Source organism: Pan paniscus, chromosome 1 (assembly GCF_029289425.2).
Source record: "Pan paniscus chromosome 1, NHGRI_mPanPan1-v2.0_pri, whole genome shotgun sequence".
Lineage (NCBI taxonomy): Eukaryota > Metazoa > Chordata > Mammalia > Primates > Hominidae > Pan > Pan paniscus.
In genome coordinates, this window is record NC_073249.2 from 161336235 (window position 1) to 161356172 (window position 19938).

At 40.1% G+C, this 19938-nt stretch overlaps 1 protein-coding gene across 4 annotated transcripts in view; it reads right to left on the minus strand.

Annotated features, from left to right (window-relative positions):
* LEPR (leptin receptor) overlaps positions 1–19938 on the minus strand; it is a 214987-nt gene that overhangs the window by 110044 nt on the left and 85005 nt on the right. Inside the window, exon 1 of one of the 4 annotated variants that reach the window (XM_055117709.2) lies at positions 477–993. The exons of 1 other annotated variant lie outside the window; for it this stretch is intronic. The gene's annotated coding sequence lies outside the window, so the exon portion shown is untranslated. Of the gene's footprint in view, positions 1–476; positions 1053–19938 lie in introns of those variants that run through there. 2 more of the 4 variants (XM_034966895.3, XM_034966871.3) reach the window with 2 other exon arrangements.

Genomic DNA, 19938 nt, shown 5'->3' on the forward strand with positions numbered 1-19938 from the left:
GGAGGTGGGAAACAAAAGCTGAGGTCTAAACCATCCCTACAGAACAATTATTTTTTCTCTTGTCATTCGAACCAGCAAATTCTCTTCAGGACCCCAGGGTTTACTGTTTTAGGTGGCAGTCCCTTCAGTTTCCAAAGTAGGCACGAAGCCTGGAAAAGAAGTTGGCCGGGTGGCATGCTCTCTCGGTGGTCCCGAGCAGGTTCGCTCCAGGCGCTGCCGGCTGCTGTCAGCCGTGTGTCCAGATCTTCCTCGCCCCACGGGAGCCGAGAGTCGCCCGGCGTCGCACCCACCCCACCCCCGCCGCCCGCCGGGCGCTGGCCCTTCTGGTGGTCCCGCTAAGCTGCCCCGGACTCCCAGTCCCTAAGCGGCCCGCGGGGCTCCGCGTCTGCCACGCGCGTCCCAAAGCCCCATTCTCGAGTTACCCAGAGCGGGAAGAGGTGGCAATAGGGGGTGTCGGAGAGGGAAGCAGGTCCCACCTTGATCCGGGGGTCCAACTCGACCGAAGGCAGAGATGGCGGCGGCGCCGGGGCTCGGGCACCTGCGTCGCGCGCGCTCGGCCGGCCGTGGGCTCTGCGATGGGGCCGCTCCGAACTCCTCGCCCAAGGTGCGGGGCAACTCTCAGGAGAGGAGGAGGGCAGCCGAGTGCGTGGGGAGGTGGGGCTGAGCAGGAGCAGGCTGGGGTGGGGAGAAGGGAGGGAAGAGTCGGGTGGCCGCCCGCGTGCGCCCCGCGCCCTCCGCAGCCGCCCCTGAGCGGGAGGAGCGGACTCGAGCGGCTAGGGCGGTCGCGCAGGTGGCGGGGGCGGCGGCGGGGAATGCCGCTGCAGGTGGCCGCGGGCCTGCGGGAGGAGAGACCCGGCGCTGGGGAGGGAGGACCCCTGCCCGCAGGGAGGCCGAGAGCCCGGGCGAACTCAGCAAGCACGGGGTGCCGCGAGTTCCCTGGCAGTCCCCCCCCCACCCCGGACCCGCGTCGGTGACCGCAGGCTGGAGATAGGCACTGGGGTTCCCCCGTCCCTCCCACCCCCAGACTTCCAGAACTCTGCAGCAGCAGTTGTGTAAAATGCTACAATTAAGGTTGCAATAACTGGGAGGAGTGGGAAAAGAAAGCTAAATGGAAAAGATCAAAACTAGTGAGGTCATGAGTTTCCTGATACCAGGGATGCTTCCGCCAGCATCTTCGTCATGCTTATCAGGAAGGCTGAAGAGGGCATTCGCGCATCTGGTGGGTGGGGGTGTTTGGAGGGGATTGAGCTATATGACCACCACTCTTTCAATCCTGAAATTCAATGATGTTTGACGTAGCAAAAATTTTTTTTGAAAGTACTCTTGAACAGTCTGATTCCAACTCCAAAGTAAATAGACATTTTCCGGCCCTCCGCTCAAAATGTTCACTCATTATTTGTCTATGTATTAAATGCGTCTTTATTGAGGAGTGTCAGACAATATGCTAGGTGCAGTTATAGAGTTCCTTGAATTTAGAGTTAGGGGTGGGAGGACAGACAGATAAGCACGTATTCATACAATTACCATCAGCGCTGGGTGATATGAAAGAAATCAACAGGGTAAGGGAGAAAGAATGAAGCGTAGTGGACATTCTCTAGATTGGATGGATGGCTAATTTTTAAAGGCCTCTACTTAATTTGACTAACGGCCTCATAGGAAGAAGCATTCCAGGCACACAGGGAAAGTGAGTTGCGGGAAGTAGCCCAGAGATGGGTAGGCCAGAAGCAACGACTCCCGGCTCCCTGGCCCAGCTGCTGTGCATTATGGAAGGAACCTTGCTATAACTTCGCAAATGGAGCTTCTCCTTCATAGGAATCGCCTCTCAGAACGAGTGTCACTTTTTTGAATAGCACTTGGATCTCCAGACCAGTTGTTGAAGCCACTTTATTCAGAAATGTCATATTTGTGTACTAAATGGGCTTTCAGCACTATCTGTGGTAGGCGAAAAATAACCCAGAAACACTAACCCTTGGATTTCCACCAAATCTCAACAGACAGACAGGTGTCTCTATTGGATGGAGACAAAAATTGAGGTAGGTTTCTGCAGACTATTTAGAAAACAAAACAATACAAAAAGAGTCTTTAATTAAATAATCAGTACGAACTAACATATTAGTTTCCTAGGTCTGCTGTAACAAATTACCACAAACTTAATGCTCAAACAGAGATGTATTCTCTCATTGCTCTGGAGACTAAAATTCCAAAATCAAGGTGTCAGCAGGTGTGTACTGGCTCCCAAGGCTCTATAAGAAAATCCTTCCTTGCCTCTGGTGGCTTCAGGAATTCTTTGGCTTGTGGCCACATAACTCCAGTCTCTGCCTTCATCTTCACTTGCCTTCTCCTCTGTGTCTGTGCCCTCTTCTCTTCTTTTTGTTGTAAAGGACATTTGTCTTTGGATTTAGGGACCAACCAGATAATTCAGGATGGTCTCATCTCGAGATTCTTAACGTAGTTACATCTGCAAAGACCCTTTTTCCAAATAAGGTCACATTCACAGGTTACAGGAATTAGGATGTGGGCATTTTTGGTGGGAAGTCACTATTTAACCCACTATAACTAGTAAACTAATAGAGATCAAAATCATTGTCTACTGTGGTATCGGGTGTCATTCCAGCATCATTATTTGAAATTGTATTGGCACTAAATATAATTAATTATTTCATTGTGAACTACTAAAAATAAGTATCGCCGGGCATGGTGGCTCATGCCTGTAATCCCAGCACTTTGGGAGACTGAAGTGGGCAGACTACTTGAGCCCAGGAGTTCAAGACCAGCCTGACCAACATGGTGAAACCCCATCTCCATTAAAAATACAAAAATTAGCTGGGTGTGGTGGTGCACACCTGTAATCTCAGCTACTTGGGGGCCTGAGGCAAGAGAATCGGTTGAATCCAGGAGGCAGAGGTTGCATTGAACCGAGATCACACCACTGCACTCCAGCCTTGGTGACAGTGAGACTCCGTCTCAAAAAAGTAAATAAATAATAAAAAATAAAAATAAGTATCATTAAACCTGGGCATTTTGAAGAATAACTGCCCTGTAGGAAACAAGTACAAAGGCTCAAACCCTCAACTTGTGTTTGAGTTTCAGGCAATACTTGAAAGTCAAGCATGGCACCTCACAAGTGACCATTGTTACAGAAATGCATCCTAAATGCATCTGTATAGATTTCTGATAATGTGCCAATACTGTGCTCCGAGTGAGAAGGTCCTTATAGAATTTACATTCTAGGCTAGGAGACACCTTTGAATCTCATTTCACCTGGCACAATATTGGGTACATACCTGAAGCCTGATAAAGAACTGTGAATGAATACATGAGTAAATACCAAGCAGCTAAGCAAATTATTACTACGGTGAAAAACATCTCTACAATAAGAAGATAGAATTTACTAGAGCAAAGCAGATTAGCACCCTGACTCATTCAGTATTTTTTTTGAGAGAAGGAAAAAAAAAACCCTAAAAGGAAAGCTTTGATGTGAAAAAGAAATTAATGAGATCACCTATCTTCTCTTTTGAAAAAAAATCAATACTATGCCCACTTACACAGATACAGATCCTGCTGGGAACAATGAATCATGACTGAAATTATAGTTACTTAAATCAGGAGAAATATTTTATCCAAGTATTTTAGTTGTTAGTTTCAAAAACATAAATATTGCCCAACTATTAAGTTGAGAATATTGATACGCCACTTCTTGAAACTCTTTACGAATAATGATTTGAATGACTCCGTTTTCTTTCCGCCTCAACTGTTTTCTCTTTGACTTTCCTTCTTACTCTTCCACTCTTACGATTTTAAGCAATCAACCTATATCTTAATAACTACCAAACTGGGTCTTATTCATTGACTTACGTGGGTTACAGGCCCATCCCCACACGAGTCGTGTGGCCAGTGAGTTGGAATATGATGACTGCCCAAGTAAATGGGAAAATGGTAAACCTGGAAACTATTTTCCAAGTAAACCTGGAAAATGGGGGATATGAGGAGGGTGAGTCTTAACCTAACCAAATTACTGAGGGCAGGGAGAAAGTGGAACCCCAAAATAAAATTAGGGTGCTTTTACTGATGGGGAAGTTGACAAAGAAAAGCACATATATCCACTACAATAGACACTCAGAAAAGCTTGTGGTTGAACTGACTGTAGTTTTGAATAAAACAGTGACTCACTTTGGCCACGATACCCTAAATGTCTTTTGGAAAGTTTTTCAGTATAAAATAATAATTATAACTATGATTATATGTCTAATTACCACACAGATCTTAAAAATTTGCATGCAAAAATGCATATAAAAGCCTTCGGAGTAGCTGGGATTACAGGTGTCCACCACCACGCCCACGTAATTTTTGTATTTTTAGTAGAGACGGGGTTTCACAATGTTGACCAGGCTGGTCTCAAACTCCTGACGTCAATTGATCCACCCGCCTCAACCTCCCAAAGTGCTGGGATTACAGGTGTGAGCCACCGTGCCCAGCCAGCAATAGACTATTTAAATAGTACCAATGCCATTTCCAGCCAAAAGAAATTTATATTTAATGTACATGAAACTTTTAAGGCCTCATGGAAAAACAATTTACAACTTGTAAGTTGTAACTGCTAATTCAAGAACTGTGTTCAATGAGCCAATGATATAGAACTATTTCTATTTTGATTCCTAACATGTCTCTGAGAATAAGTCCCTTTAAAACCTAAATGTCCAAGTGAAAATAAATTATTGTGTTATGTGAGGTGGCAGCTTTGGTTAATGGAATAAGTGATAGAAGACACCGTGACAGTCTTTTTGATGTATCAATATGGCTAGGCTGCAGTCCCCAATTACATAATCAAACACTAATCCAGGAGTCGCTAGATGTCATTAAAGTCCATAATCAGTTGACTGTACATGCAAGAGATTATCCTAGATAATCATGGTGGGCCTGGTTCTGTCAGGCCTTTGAGTCAGATGGCTGTTTTAAGGGTTTTCGATCAGACAAAAGGCCTTAACCCTTTTTCCATTTAGAAAAAGAGAAGTGCAGCTCGCTGCCAGCGCTCATTTAATTTTACATTAGACACATTCTTTGAGGCTGAAGCAAATCTGACTGATTTTCAATGTGAAAATAAAATATAAAAACTGTTCTTGGAGTTATTTCTAAACAGAGCTAACACCAGAATCATCTGAATCATCGGAATCGTCTGTTACAGAAAAATCAGGTTAATCAAATGCATCTTTGGCCAACAACTGTTGGGAACAGGCCCCCAAATCTGGCCATAAACTGGCCCCAAAACTGGCCATAAGCAAAATCTCTGCAGCACTGTGACAGGTTTGTGATAGCCATGACACCCATGCTGAAGGTTGTGGGTTTACCGGAATGAGAGCAAGGAACACCTGGCCCACCAAGGGCCGAAAACCACTTAAAGGCGTTCTTAAACCACAAGCAATAGCATGAGCGATCTGTGCCTTAAGGACATATTCATGCTGCAGATAACTAGCCCAACCCATCCCTTTACTTCAGCCAATCCCTTTATTTCCCATAAGAAATACTTTTAGTTAATCTATAATCTATAGAAACAATGCTTATCACTGGCTTGCTGTCAATAAGTATGTGGGTAAATCTCTGTTCGAGGTTCTCAGCTCTGAAGGCTGTGAGACCCCTGATTTTCCACTCCACACGCAATATTTCTGTGTGTGTGTCTTTAATTCCTCTAGCGCCGCTGGGTTAGGGTCTCCCCAGCCGAGCTGGTCTTGGCAAACAACTCTTCAATAATGATGTTAACATCATTCATAGGAATGCCACATTTTCTAGGATTTGACATTTTCAGGGATTGAGAATTACTATATTTTGTAAATGGAAATATCGCTACTAAAAACAGAATGTCATCAATAGAGTGATGTCTTTTGTTTCTGAAGTCAATATACCGGAGGGATGCGAAAATAATAATAAAAGCATATTTCTTGGCAAAGTTATCTTGGGGTAAATGCTACAGCTACAGACGCCACTGGTGGGTATTCTCTGGGCAAACCCGTTAAGTCCAGGCATGGTGGCTCACTCCTGTAATCCCAACACTTTGGGAGTCCAAGGCAGGAGCATCACTTAAGGCCAGGAGTTCAAGACCAGCCTGGGCATCATAGCAAGACCCTATATTTAAAAAACATTTTTTTTGGCCAGGTGCTGTGGCTCATGCCTGTAATCTCAGCACTTTGGGAGGCCAAGGCAGGCAGATCACGAGGTCAGGAGATCGAGACCATTCTGGCTAACACGGTGAAACCCCGTCTCTACTTAAAATACAAAAAATTAGCCGGGCGTGGTGGCAGGCCCCTGTAGTCCCAGCTACTTGGGAGGCTGAGGCAGGAGAATGGCGTGAACCCAGGAGGTGGAGGTTGCAGTGAGCTGAGATCATGCCACTCACTCCAGCCTGGGCAACAGAGCGAGACTCCATCTCAAAAAACAAAAACAAAACAAAACAAAAAAATTTTTTTTGTAAATTAGCCAGGCTTGGTGGGGCAGACCTGTAATTTTAGCTATTTGGGAGGCTGAGGTGTGAGGATTGCTCGAACTCAAAAGTCAAGGCTGCAGTGAGCTGTGATCACACCACTGTACTTCTAGCCTGGGCGACAGATCAAGACCTTCTCACTTCCTTCTGAGGAAGTAGAGTTGTTAGAATCCATATTTCTACTAAAAGTCTGCTAAGTTAGAAAGATAGAAGGCTATCTTAAACAGACTTTTAGTAGAAATATGGATGTTAACAACTCTGCTTCTTCAGAAGGAAGTGAGAAGCAAGGTAGAGAAAAATATATATTACCCTAGAGAATACCTAAATCATTATTAACAGGCTATTGATAGAAATACGGACATGAAAGTGGCTGCTGGAGACCAGGCACAGTGGCTCACACCTGTGATCCCAGCATTTTAGGAAGCTCAGGCAGGTGGATCACTTGAGCCCAGGGGTTTGAGACCAGCATGGGCAACATGGCAAAACCCAGTCTCTACTGAAAATACAAAAATTAGCAGGGTGTGGTGGTGTGCACCTGTAGTCCCAGCTACTTGGGAGACTGAGGCGGGGGAATTGCTTGAGCCTGGGAGGTGGAGGTTGCAGTAGGCTGAGATCACACCACTGCACTCCAGGCTGGGTGACAAAATGAGACCCGGAAGGAAGGAAGGAAGGAAGGAAGGAAGGAAGGAAGGAAGGAAGGAAGGAGAGAGAGACACAGAGGATGGAAGGAAGGAGAGAAGGAAGGAAGGAAGGAGAGAGAGAAAGAAAGAAAAGAAAAGAAGAAAGAGAAAGAAAGAAGGAAGAAAGAAGGAAGGAAGGAAGGAGAGAGAAAAAGAAAAGAAAAAGAAGAAAGAAGAAAGAGAAAGAAAGAAAGAAACAGAGAGAAAGAGAGAAAGAGAAAGAAAGAAAGAAAAAGAAAAAAGAAAAAAGCTGGCTGCTAGTGAGGACTCAGGTGGAAATGAGAAAGGTGTTATTGGAAACTGGAGGAAGGGTGATACTTGTTACATAGTGATAGAAAGCTTGGCAGAATTGTGTCCTGCAGTTATGTGCAAAGCAGAATTTGTAAACAATGAAGTTGGGCATATAGCTGAGGAGATTTTCAAGCAGTGTTGAAGGCACATTTTGGTTTCTCGCTGCTTATAGTAAGACGTAAAAGGAAAGATAAAAATTAGGGAAAGAACGGTGAAACCAAAAGTGGCCAGGACTTGATGACTTAAAATGTTATCAGCAAAAATTAAGGATTCACTGCCAGAAAAGTGCATTGTAGAGAAAAAGCCAGAAGTGTGGCTGGTAACACTTTTGCTATTACCTCAGAAAGATAAAAATCAGTATTCAGTCACACAAAAGGCTCTTTAAAGAGATTAAACAGGTGACTCATGGACCCCCTCGGCCTTCTCAGCAGACCCCCAAAATAGAGACAAGATTATCTAAGAAAAATCTATAAACAAGCTTCTTTTCTTCAGGAGTGAATTTCTCTAATATACACAGGAAAACTACAAGATTCTTGAGAATTTTAAACCAGTGGAAACACTGCCACTTTGAAATTTAAAGGATAGAGTACAAGACAAAAGAAAGCTATTGGACCTCCAAAATTCCACAGACAAGAAACAGCCTGATAAAACTACTCGGATGTAAACACAGATCACACTACGAAACAGACAGAAATCCTAGGCCTACCAGAAACCTAATCAACAAAAACCTCTGGAGAAACAGGACTCTGCATTTTAATAGGCATACCAAATGAAATTGGAGAACACTACATTTAGGAGGAAGGCAAGAATTATAGTTCACTTCACATATTGGAAAGACAGTCATGAGGAAAATATGGTAGACTATTCTATGTAGCTCCTGTAAACTGAACTAATGTCAATGTGTGGAATGAATAGGGAGCCAGGTTTAAACCAAATCTGAGGAATAACTTTCTAACTCTCACAACAATTGGAAGTGGAACGGGCTTTCTGGTAAGACAATGCACTCTTCATCATAGATATTTTTAAATAGAGGCTAAATTATGTTCATCAGGAATGTCATAGGATGGGATTTGATGGGAGACGAGTTAGACTAGAATGATGGTGATTAAGGCCCCTACCACATCGAAGACTATTATTCAAAGCTACAGCTTCAGAGCATTTAAATAAAAAAGATTTGAAGTGTAAATGATGAGTTAGAGAGTAAAAATGTTACTGACTATCCGCAATAGAGTTGATCCACCATCCATAGAACATGACCAATTTTTCCCTCCAAAGGTGGTGATTGCTTTACTTACTTTGCCCACATTTGTTCTCCATTGGTGAGGGGAGAGAAGTAACATACAGACAGAGATCAGAGATAACTTATTTTCAAGATGGTCAGGGTGAACTGGCAGATCTGAAACAGGAAAATTAACTGATGCAGATTATCACTTAAACATATATACACAGGCCCTGACTTTCACCAGCTCAGTTAAGCAGTCAAAGAACCACTAAGTAACTTCACAGCTTATGGTGCATTTGCTCTGCTCTGACTTTCAGATTGATTGTGTATGAATCTTTCAGGTCTGGAATACCAATACCCTGCAGGAACCACTAGTATCTATAGTTACAGGAGTATTTACCAAAGTTTTCTTGACTTTGACCAGCTTTATACACCGTATCGCATTTGTCATATCAAAGAAGTCTGGAACAAACTGGTAGAGGTAAAAGGACATTACTATTACCATCTAAAAACCATGGGAGATTACTCGAAACACTAAAATTTCATGAGAGAGATTTGAGACTGCTCGGTTAGTATGGTCTAAAAAGAACCATGAAGCTTTGTCTTTCTTTTGCGATTTCGTGTTGCTACAATTGCTCTGGTTTATCCTTGCCTTTGGAAGGGAAAAGGGTGATGGGGTGGCAAAATCAAGGTCTCAGAATAGGTGATGAGTCTTTATGAAATGGGTACAGAGGCACTTACATCTAACAGCAAAAGAGCTGCATTTGCAAACTTGAAAGGTGCTATGGTACAAAAGAATTCACCAATACAATTAATAGCAATAAAAATTCAAGTATATTCTTAGATTTAAGTAAATGCCTTCTTACGCACTGAGTTGCATTAGCTGGATAAACAATATAACTGTTTAATTAAATAATGGATTCTGAGACCAAAGTAAACATTAGAAGAGAAAACCTTTTACATAAAGATGTTTAATTTTGGGGGTCACTTGACATGCCATTTGCAGATAATTAGTAGGCTTGCTTATTTGAGTAAATGGCAACCAGTATCTCTGCTTGAGCCGGAAACACATTTAGCAATGGAAAGTAGTTTTTTTTGGTTTGGTTTGGTTTGGTTTGGTTTGTTTTTTTTTGAGACGGAGTCTCGCTCTTTCACCCAGGCTGGAGTGCAGTGGAGTGATCTCGGCTCACTGCAACCTCCACCTCCTGGGTTCAAGTGATTCTCCTGCCTCAGCCTCCCAAGTAGCTGGGATTACAGGTGTGTGCCACCACGCCCGGCTAATCCGGCTAATTTTTTTGTATTTTTAGTAGAGACAGGGTTTCACCATGTTAGCCAGGATGGTCTCAATCTCCTGACCTCGTGATCCGCCTGCCTCAGCCTCCCAAAGTGCTGAGATTACAGGTGTGAGCCACCTGTAATCAAGGAAAATTTTAAACCTTGAGTATAAAAGTTGACTTAATGAAAGCCTAAAATCAATTTTACACATTAAATGTAAATGGTAACTGTAAAATACATTTCATTCTTCAAAAAGTTTTAGCAATTTAAAGTTAAACCAAATAGCTAATAAGCAATAAAAGAAAAGTACTTTAAAATTTTAGAAAGGAAATTGAACAACAAATCAGGAGAATCTGAGTTTCAAAATCCTTAATTAACAGGATAATTAATATCAACTAACCAAGTTGACTATCTTAAGTGCTAGCAATTTTTTCTTTAAATTTCATGATATTCAAAATGTATCTTACTAAAGTGCTATCTCCAGGCCCAGCCAGATAATTTAACCCAAATTCTCCAGGACACACAGTTTTTATAGTGCTCATTATACAATACGATAGTCTACTCATATAGTTGCTCCATTAATGCTTTTTGAATGAAAGGGGCATTTTATGAAAGAAAGACGAGGAACAAATACATACAGAACAAACGAACACTCTATTGTCAAGCCATAAATTGAGAAAAACAAATACTAATAACAAGAAAGTTTAGACATTAAAATACTTCAGGATATCCTTATGCTTTTCTAAGAAGTTCTAAGAAGGTATTCTTGGGGTACAAAAGTAAAAATAAAACTGTATCTATAATTTATATTAAAAAATAAATATGAGATGTTTAGAGAACAGTTATATGAACACTTACCTACACAAAAAATGGTTTTGTCATTCCTTCTAGGAATTTAAGTTTCCATAAAATATTCTTAAGGTACAGCCTTGACCATTTTACGGACTTGCTCAAAAGCATCTGTGTCTCTGCACTGCCTACAGGATAAAGTTTAAACTAAGTCTGGAACTGAAATTCGTTCTCAGAGTATTGTCAACTTAATTTACCAGTGTTTTCTTCCGCTTCAGCAGAGAACTCACAGTGACTTAAAAGCATCTTTGCATTTATTTTCACTTCCTGATTTTGTTCATGCTATGCCATCCTGAATGTTATTCCTTCATTCCACAGCATCCCTCCCTCAACCATCACCCACCACCATTATCTGCTGGCTGAGATCCTGGCCAATATGTCAAGATCCAACAAAATATTCCTTGTAATCTCCCAAATTGGGACTATGCTATCTAAGGTCTATGATCGTTTATAAATTTATTTGGTTTCCATTTTATCATGAAACATTATCTGATTCATCTAATGATTGCTTATGCATATCCCTATATAAATGCCCTGAGGGCAAATGTTATGTCTTATTAATGTTGTTTCGCTATTTCCTAAAGTATTTATGACAGTATCTTAGATTTAGAAATTGCTCAAATAATATATATTGGACTCAAGTATAAAAGGCAAATTTTACTGTTTCCCATTTGTATAACTAAAAAGAACAAAAAAGTGATTTGAAGAATAGATACTTCACAATGATTATATGCCTATAATTTGTTTTAAATTCACATACCAAAGGGATTTTTATTCTAAATTACCACAGAACATATATTATAGGAATTATACACTCAGCATAATCTAAATGGATTTTAAAATATATATGCATAAGAAAAAATGATGAGCTATACACCAAAATGTTATCAAAGGCATCTTCAGATTATGGAATAATGGATAAGTTTATTTTCCTGTTTATATTTACTTTTCTAATTTATCTACAACAATCATAGGTTTACTAAAATAATTGGGAGGAAAAGAGTTATTTGAAAATATCTATGTAAGACCATGTGTTCTTTGGAAGCTCTTCCTAGGAACTAGAACCATTCAGATGCTCCTACAGGCCTGGGGCTGCCCAGTTACTGTTGGTGGCTCTTCACTGGCCAATTGCTCAACGTGTAACTCATTTAGACTCCTGATCTGTTGAAACATCTTTCCTTACCCTTTGGAATCTACTGGCATGAATATGGCAGAATCATATTTCCTTGACTATCTGAAAAGCTATGTAACAGCAGTGAAATTCAAGCAGCTATTTACACTGTGATCAAGAAAATGTTCAGAGTTGAAAGGCAAGTCAATTGGATTGTTTGTTTATAATTTCATACCAAGAGCAAAAATTACTTAACCCCAAGATTAAAATTAACAACAGAACGTGGACTAAAATATGACTTCCCCAAGGAATTTTTTTTACATTTTTTCAGTACTTCATGCAGTATCCAGATTTTTTTTATCTATTTGCCTATTTCTCATAAATGAGCAACACAGTGTAAGAAAAACTACAAAATTATCCAAATTGTATACACAAGCCAAATTATTTTTTATTTCCTTGCACCTGAAAGAATATCAAGAAAAATAAAGGGAATAAATCTTGAGAAATAACTCCTAGAATATTACCTGAAAAGGCTGTTATAAATAAGCAGTTGGCCAGAATAAAACTATTTCAGAATTATGCAGCTAAGTAAAGTTTTTGTAGAGAAGTATTTCAGATTTAAGTCCCTATGAACCCGAAAGGAAAGTGGCCAACATTTCTGACAATCATGATAATTGGTACACACATACTACAAACCAATTTTCACGAAGCACAAAGCACTTTATTCTCTGCAGGAGTATAATGGGATTTGACAGCAAAACCCACCAGGCCTATTCCCTGACCTATATGCCAACTCTCATGGTTAAACTGCTGCAAAGTTTACAAATTTACAATGAAATGGCTGTGTTATTTTTTTTCCAGAGCCCAGGTTCTAATTCTGAACTAATGAGTCATAAAAGACATAGTCAGTATCTTGTTCATAATTTTAGTTTCTTGCTTTGATCATATCAATGTGACATTAAGGAAACCTTTATTAGTATAGGCACACAAGGTAGATAATGCAATTCAGTGTTTTTATCAGCCTGTTCCCCTCCTCCTCTACCTCTGATCAAAGTATTTATTCCCTTTTGGCAGAGAAACTGTTCCTTCCCTGACACCAAGCACATGGATCTAGGCGGAGCTACCAGTTACAGCCTGCTGGCTTCAGAGGCCACATAGCAAGAGCTCCAAGCTGGACCCATCATAGTATCTCACATTCCTAACTCTGTAATTGGTAAATAGGATGAGAACATGACTAGAGAAAGGCCAGTCAAGATTGTTCTCTGAAGCTTTTCAAACAGGAGCTTGGATGAGGGCACCATGCTGTAAGAGTCAAGGAGGTGAAGAGCTTTTTCCTTCCAGATGGTGAATATATGCAGTTGCAAGCTGCAGCTGCTAGTAGCCAGGTTCTCTGCCGCATATAAGAACACAGTCTGAAGTAGAAGACAAAATTTAAATTTCAGGTCACATAAGCAGATGAACAGAAAGCGTGGCTTAATTTTTTCATGCAACTGAACTTAATTTCTTCAATGAGATCCTGTTTTACTAGATGATAGAAACTCAACCTCAATGAATTCAGGCTCCCATTTCTTTTCCTTCAGTTCACATCTAATTTTAAGCAAGGGACACGGGACAGAAGGAAGGCAGGGCCAGAATAAGCAAACGTTCTGATATTTGGTCATTTGTTGAATTTGGCATCTCCCTCCTCATCCTGTCTGTTTTTCAAGTGTTGATCTACATGGATCCATGCCAAAGGTCACTTCAGGATCAATGACTCTCCTTCCTGGCCCCTGATGCCCTGCTGAAGTGCATTGAAAAGTGTTCTCCAGCACCATTCTGGGCTCTGGGCACCTGTGTGAAGGCACAGCAACATGACTATGCGAGGCTCAGGAATTAGTCTACTGCTCCTACACCTTGCTGAGGCAAGTTGGAACTCCATGAGGCTGCTTCAGATCTGAGGACCTTCATCACGCAGCTATTCCTACATACTGCCCCATGCTACCTGATAGGGTTTAGATTTGTGTCCCCGCCCAAATCTCATGTCCAGTTGTAATCCCCAGTGTTGGAGGTGGGGCCTGGAGGGAGGTGATTGGATCATGGGGGCAGTTTCTATTGAATAGTTTAGCACCATCCCCTTGGTGCTGTTCTTGTGGTAGTGAGTGGGAGGTGTTTGGGTCATGGGGGCAAATCTCTCATGGCTCTTTGCTGTCCTTGCTGTAATGAGTGAGTTCTCACAACATCTGCTGGTTTAAAAGCGTGTAGCATCTCCCCCTTCACTCTCTTGTTCCTGCTCCCACCATGTGAAACAGCTTGCTCCCCGTTTGCCTTCTGCCATGATTGGAAGCTTCCTGAGGCATCCCCAGAAGCAGAAGTCACTATGCTTCCTGTACAGTCTGCAGAACCATGAGTCAATTTAACCTCTTTTCTCTATAAATTACCCAGTCTCAGGTATCAGGTATTTCTTTACAGCAATGAGAGAGCAGACTAATACACTAACCCGAGTTGCAGAGGGGTTTTCTCTCCACCCCTAGCTCTATCTGGAATAAAGGGGAGTAGCTCTTTCTACTCTGTTATTCTCTCAGCTGTTGTGATAGTTTTCTACAGATTGTGGCATTTTCCTGCATTTGCTAGTCTCTCAGGGACAACTCTTCAAACTTAGTCCTCTCTTTTCTGAACAAAAATTACCCTGTTCATTCAACTACCTCTTGCATGGCAGAATTGGAATGTGAAATTTTTTAGTGTAGGAATAAGATCTTACTTCTAAAAAAAGTTTCAAGTTAAATCAGTTCTTAGCACATATGCTCTTAAAAAATGTTTTGTGAATACACAGATGAATTAATGAATGGGGCAATGTGATTGCAAGACCTTGGTTGCCATCTTTTGGGAAAAATACACGTGTGTGTGTGTGTGTGTGTGTGTGTGTGTATATACATATATATATGAACACTAGAGCAATACTTTTCAAATTTGGATGTCCACATGAATTACCTGGAGATCCTATTGAATGTAGATTCTGATTCAGGTCTGGATTGGGGTCTGAGACTCTTCATTTCTAACCAGATTCCAGATTGTGCGGATGTTGGTGGTCCTAGAACCACATCTCAAGTCACACTGCTCTAGAATCATCTGACAATGGGGCTCTTTAGGACACACTGGGTTGCCAGTCACTGGAAGTATTTAAGCAGATGTTACTGTTTGTCAGAAATGTGACAGAAAGAATGTAAGATTGTTAATAATAGGGGAAACTGGGTGTACAGTACACGAGAACTTTCTGTACTATCTTTGCAATTTTTCTTTAGCTCTAAAACAATTCTAAAATAAGTGTTTTGTTTTGTTTTTTTGTGAGACAGGGTCTCACTCTGTCACCCAGGGTGGGGTGCAGTGGGAGTGTCTATTGCTCCTCCCCCAGAGGGTTCAGTCCTCGGAGATGAATTTCACAGAGTACTTCAAAGTTTTTGTTTCAATTACAGATTGGCTGTACTTGACATTATAAAACATATTCAATTTAAAACAATAAACACAAATGCCCCCTGTGTGTTGCCTAGTGATAGTATCATCTACTAGGTGCAGGGCCCCTTTCCCAGTGGTACCAACTCAGCTGTCTTTCTTTCCCTTTTGGCTTTCCTTTTCCCGCTAACGTGGGATAGCTCTCTTAATCTTCAGAGCCTGAATTCAATCCTAGTCTGCGCTTTTGAGATTCAAAAACACAGTGTGCTGTAACGTCTCCTTCTGTGGCAATGCACATAAAAATGCCAATGAGTAGATAAGGGTTATGGGGTAAATAAAGTACTGGTGGAAACACATAAGGTAATCAAAGTATTCCTCCACAGAGAGCACAGTGTCCAGAAAGAAGGAGCAAAGGCCACGTGAGGGAAGTGTGCTGCTGCATTACCTAAGTCTTGGCCCTAGGTTCTGAGTCCCTTCTAAAGTGCTTGCTTCTGCCTTGCTAAAGCTCAATTGATCCAGTCTTCCTTTAATTCTGTGAGTTACCTAAGGATCTCTCCTCAATTCCCTCTTTTTACTTAAGTTAATTGTAGCTACATTTTTGCCACTTGCACCCTATAGAATCCCACCCAAAATAATAGCTTAGCCAAAAAGGAGAATTTTTATTTCATGGAATCAGAAAAATTTCAACAGTCAGGCAACAGGAATGGGAGATATGTAGATGGTCTTCGGGAACCCTAAAATCACCAGTAATCCTATCTCTTGTCTCTGCTTCTCCATATGAGTCAGTTTCATTTCCTGTTACTGACCAACTCTCTCCACATAGTGGAAAACATAGTGCTGACCATTCCCAGGTTTTCCATAGGGTGGTTTCCATCACCAGATAAAGGAAGAAATAAATCAGTTTCTATTATTTTGTTTAAGTAGTAGAAATGTCAAGAGAAAGAAAATTCTTGAGTTCTCTAATTATTCCATGCCATGTGGACGACAGCTTGTGTTTGGATTGTAATGGTAAAGAAAAACTCCTCTTTATGACCAAGCTATCCAGCCCTTTTAAAACTCCCTTTTAAATGTATACAAAGGAAAAAAATGAATTTGAAAAGATTGCTCTGTGTTTTTCTTAAGCTAAAGTCAGAAAACAGAAAGTAATGAGAATAAAAACAAAGAAAGTGTTTAAACAGATAAAAATTTAAAAAACAATCGTGTGTTAATTCCTTTTCACTCAATATTAAATATAACATAACATAACAAAGAAGGACCTCATATTCCCAACACAGAAGAATTTTAAAGTCAAGGAGACTAAACTGTGATAAACATACGCCCTGTTTCTTGTACCCTATCCAAGCATAAGATACTGTAAAAATTTTCTTTCTGTTCTAAATTTGATGTACTTGACATTATAAAACACATTCAATTGAAAACATCAATAAACAAAAATGCCCACGGAATGAAGGACAAAAAACATATGATCATCATAATAGATGCAGAAAAGGGTTTGACAGAATTAAACATCCTTTCATGATAAAAACGCTCAACAAATTCAGAGTAGAAAGAATGTTCCTCAACACAATAAAGGCCATACACACCAAACCCATAGCTAATGTCACAATCAATTGTGAACGTTGAAGATTTTTCTCTAAGATCAGAAACAGGGCAAGGATATCCACTCTCACCACTCCTATGCAACATAGTACGGGAAGTCCTAGCCAGAGCAATTAGTCAAGAGAAAGAAGTAAAAGGCATCCAAATTGGAAAGAAAGAAGTAAAATTATCTCTTTTTGCTGATGACATGCTCTTATAGATGGAAAATCCTAAAGACCTAACCAAAAAAATTAATAAAACTCATAAACTAACTCAGTAAAGTTGCAGGATACAAAATTAACCTACAAAAATCAGTAGCATTCCTATAGACAAACCATAAACTAACTGAAAAAGAAATGAGGAAAACAATCCCATTTACATTAGTATCAAAAATAAAATAAAATACTTAGGAGTAATTTAACTGAGAAAGTGGAAGATCTGTATACCAAAAACTATAAAACATTGATGAAATAAATTGAAAATTATACAAATAAATAGAAAGATATTGTGCGTTCATGGAGTGGAAGAATTTATATTTTTTAAACATCCATATTACTCAAAGCAATCTACAGAGTCATTGCAATCCCTACCAAAATGCTAATGTCATTCTTCACAGAAATTTTTTAAAATTCTAAAATTGGTATGAAGTCCAAAAGACCCCAAATAGCCAAAGCAATCTTGACCAGAAAGAAAAGTCAAAGCCAGGGTCATCACACTACCAGATGTCAAACTATATTACAAAATTATAGTAATCAAAACAACATGGTACTGGCATAAAAACAGACACATAGACCAACAGAATAGCACAGAGAGCTCAGGAATAAACCTATACATCTACAGTCAATTGATTTTTGACAAAGATACCAAGCACACACAATGGGGAAAGGACATCTCTTCAATAAATCATATTGTGAAAACTGGATATCCACATGAAGAATAATCAAAATGTACCATTACCTTATCCCTTATAGAAGATTCAACTCAAAATGGATTAAAGACTTAAACATAGGACCTGAAACTATAAAACTACTAGAAGAAAACCTAGGGAAAAGTTTCACGACATTGGTCTGGGGAATGATTTCGTGGCTATGATGCCAAAACCACAGGCAATAAAAGCAAAAATAGACAGATGGGATTGCATCAAACTAAAAAGCTCTGCACAATAAAGGAAAATCTCAAAAGAGTAAAGAAACAACCCATAAACTGGGAAAAAGTATTTGTAAGTTATACATTGGATAAGAGGCTAATATCTAAAATATACAAGAAACTCAAACTACTCAATAACAAGAAAACAAATAACCCAATGAAAAAAACTGGCAAAGAATTTCCATAGACATTTCTCAGGAGAAGACATACAAATGGCCAAGACATACATTTACCAAAATGCTCAACATTTCTAATTATCAGAGAAATGCATATTAAAACTACAATGGGATATCATCTCATGCCTGTTAGATCAGCTATTTCGAAAGATAAGTATTAGCAAGTATGTGGAGAAGGAACCCTTGTACACTGTTGGTGGTATTACAATTAAGTGCGGCAATTTTGAAAACAATTTTGAAAAACAGTATGAAGTTTTAAAAATATAAAAACTAAAAATAGATTTACCATATGATCTAGCAATTCTACCTCTGGGTATATGCAAAAGAATTGAAATCATATGTTAAAGAGATGTCTGCACTCCTATGCTCATTGCAGCATTATTCACAGTAGCCAAGATATGGAAACAACCTAAGTGTTCATCAACAAATGAATGGATTTTTTTAAGGTTTTGTGTGTGTGTGTATATATATACACACACATATATACACACACATATGTGTATACACACACATATACACACACATATGTGTATACACACACACACACAGACACACAATGGAATACTATTCAGCATTTTTAAAAACTCTGTCATTTGGGACAATATGAATGAACCTAGAGGGCATTATGTTAAGTGAAATAAGCAGTTGGGCATGGTGGCTCACACCTGTCATCCCACCACTTTGGGAGGCTGAGGCAGACAGATCACTTGACTTCAGCAGTTCGAGACTACCCTGGCCAAGATGGTGAAATCCCGTCTCTACTAAAAATACAAAAATTAACCAGGCGTGGTGGCGGGTGCCTGTAATCCCAGCTACTTGGGAGGCTGAAGCAGGAGAATCGTTTGAACTCAGGAGGCAGAGGTTGCAGTGAGCCAAGATTGCGCCACTGCACTCCAGCCTGGGCGATAGAGCAAGACTTGGTCTCAAAAAAAATGAAATAAGCCAGGCATGGCTAGACAAATACCCCACTTTTATGTGGAATCTTAAAAAGTCAAACTCATAGAAAGAGAGAGTAAAAAGGTGGTAACCAAAGGCTGGCAGTGGGTGAGAGTGTGGACAGGGAAAGGAGAGATATTGTTCAGCTGATACGAAGTTTCAGTTAGGAATAAGTTCTGGTGTTCTATTGGACAGCATACTGACTGTAATAATAATGTATTGCATATTTCAAAATCTCTAAGAGAGGATTTTAAGTGTTCTCACCACAAAGAAATGATAAATATTTGAAATGACTGATAATGCTAATTAGCCTGATTTGATCATCCCACAGAGTATACATGTATCAGAATATCATATTGTACCCCCATAAATTTATACAATTACTATTTTTCAATTAAAAATAAACTAGAATTTGGAGGGAAAAAAAAGTGCCCGGTCTGTGTTGCTTAATGAGCTTTTGTAATTATTTATAAGAAAAAAGACTTAGACTAGTATAAAGTTAACAGCGCTGGATCTGTGAACATGGAAGTTCTAAGTCACTGTCACACTGCATCCATACTTAATTGAAGAGTCCTTGCAACTTCTTGCTAAAACTTTCAGATGCACTCTTTTCCTGTTCTCCATCCCTTCCCCCATCAGATCTCCAGTGAAATGCAATACGTGTGTTTTTGAGACTCAAAACATAGTGTGCTGTAAAATCTCCTTCTGTGTCAGTGGATACAAAAATAACCACTTCAATTTTTATCGATCCTCCTACTTTTCCCAGATACTACTTC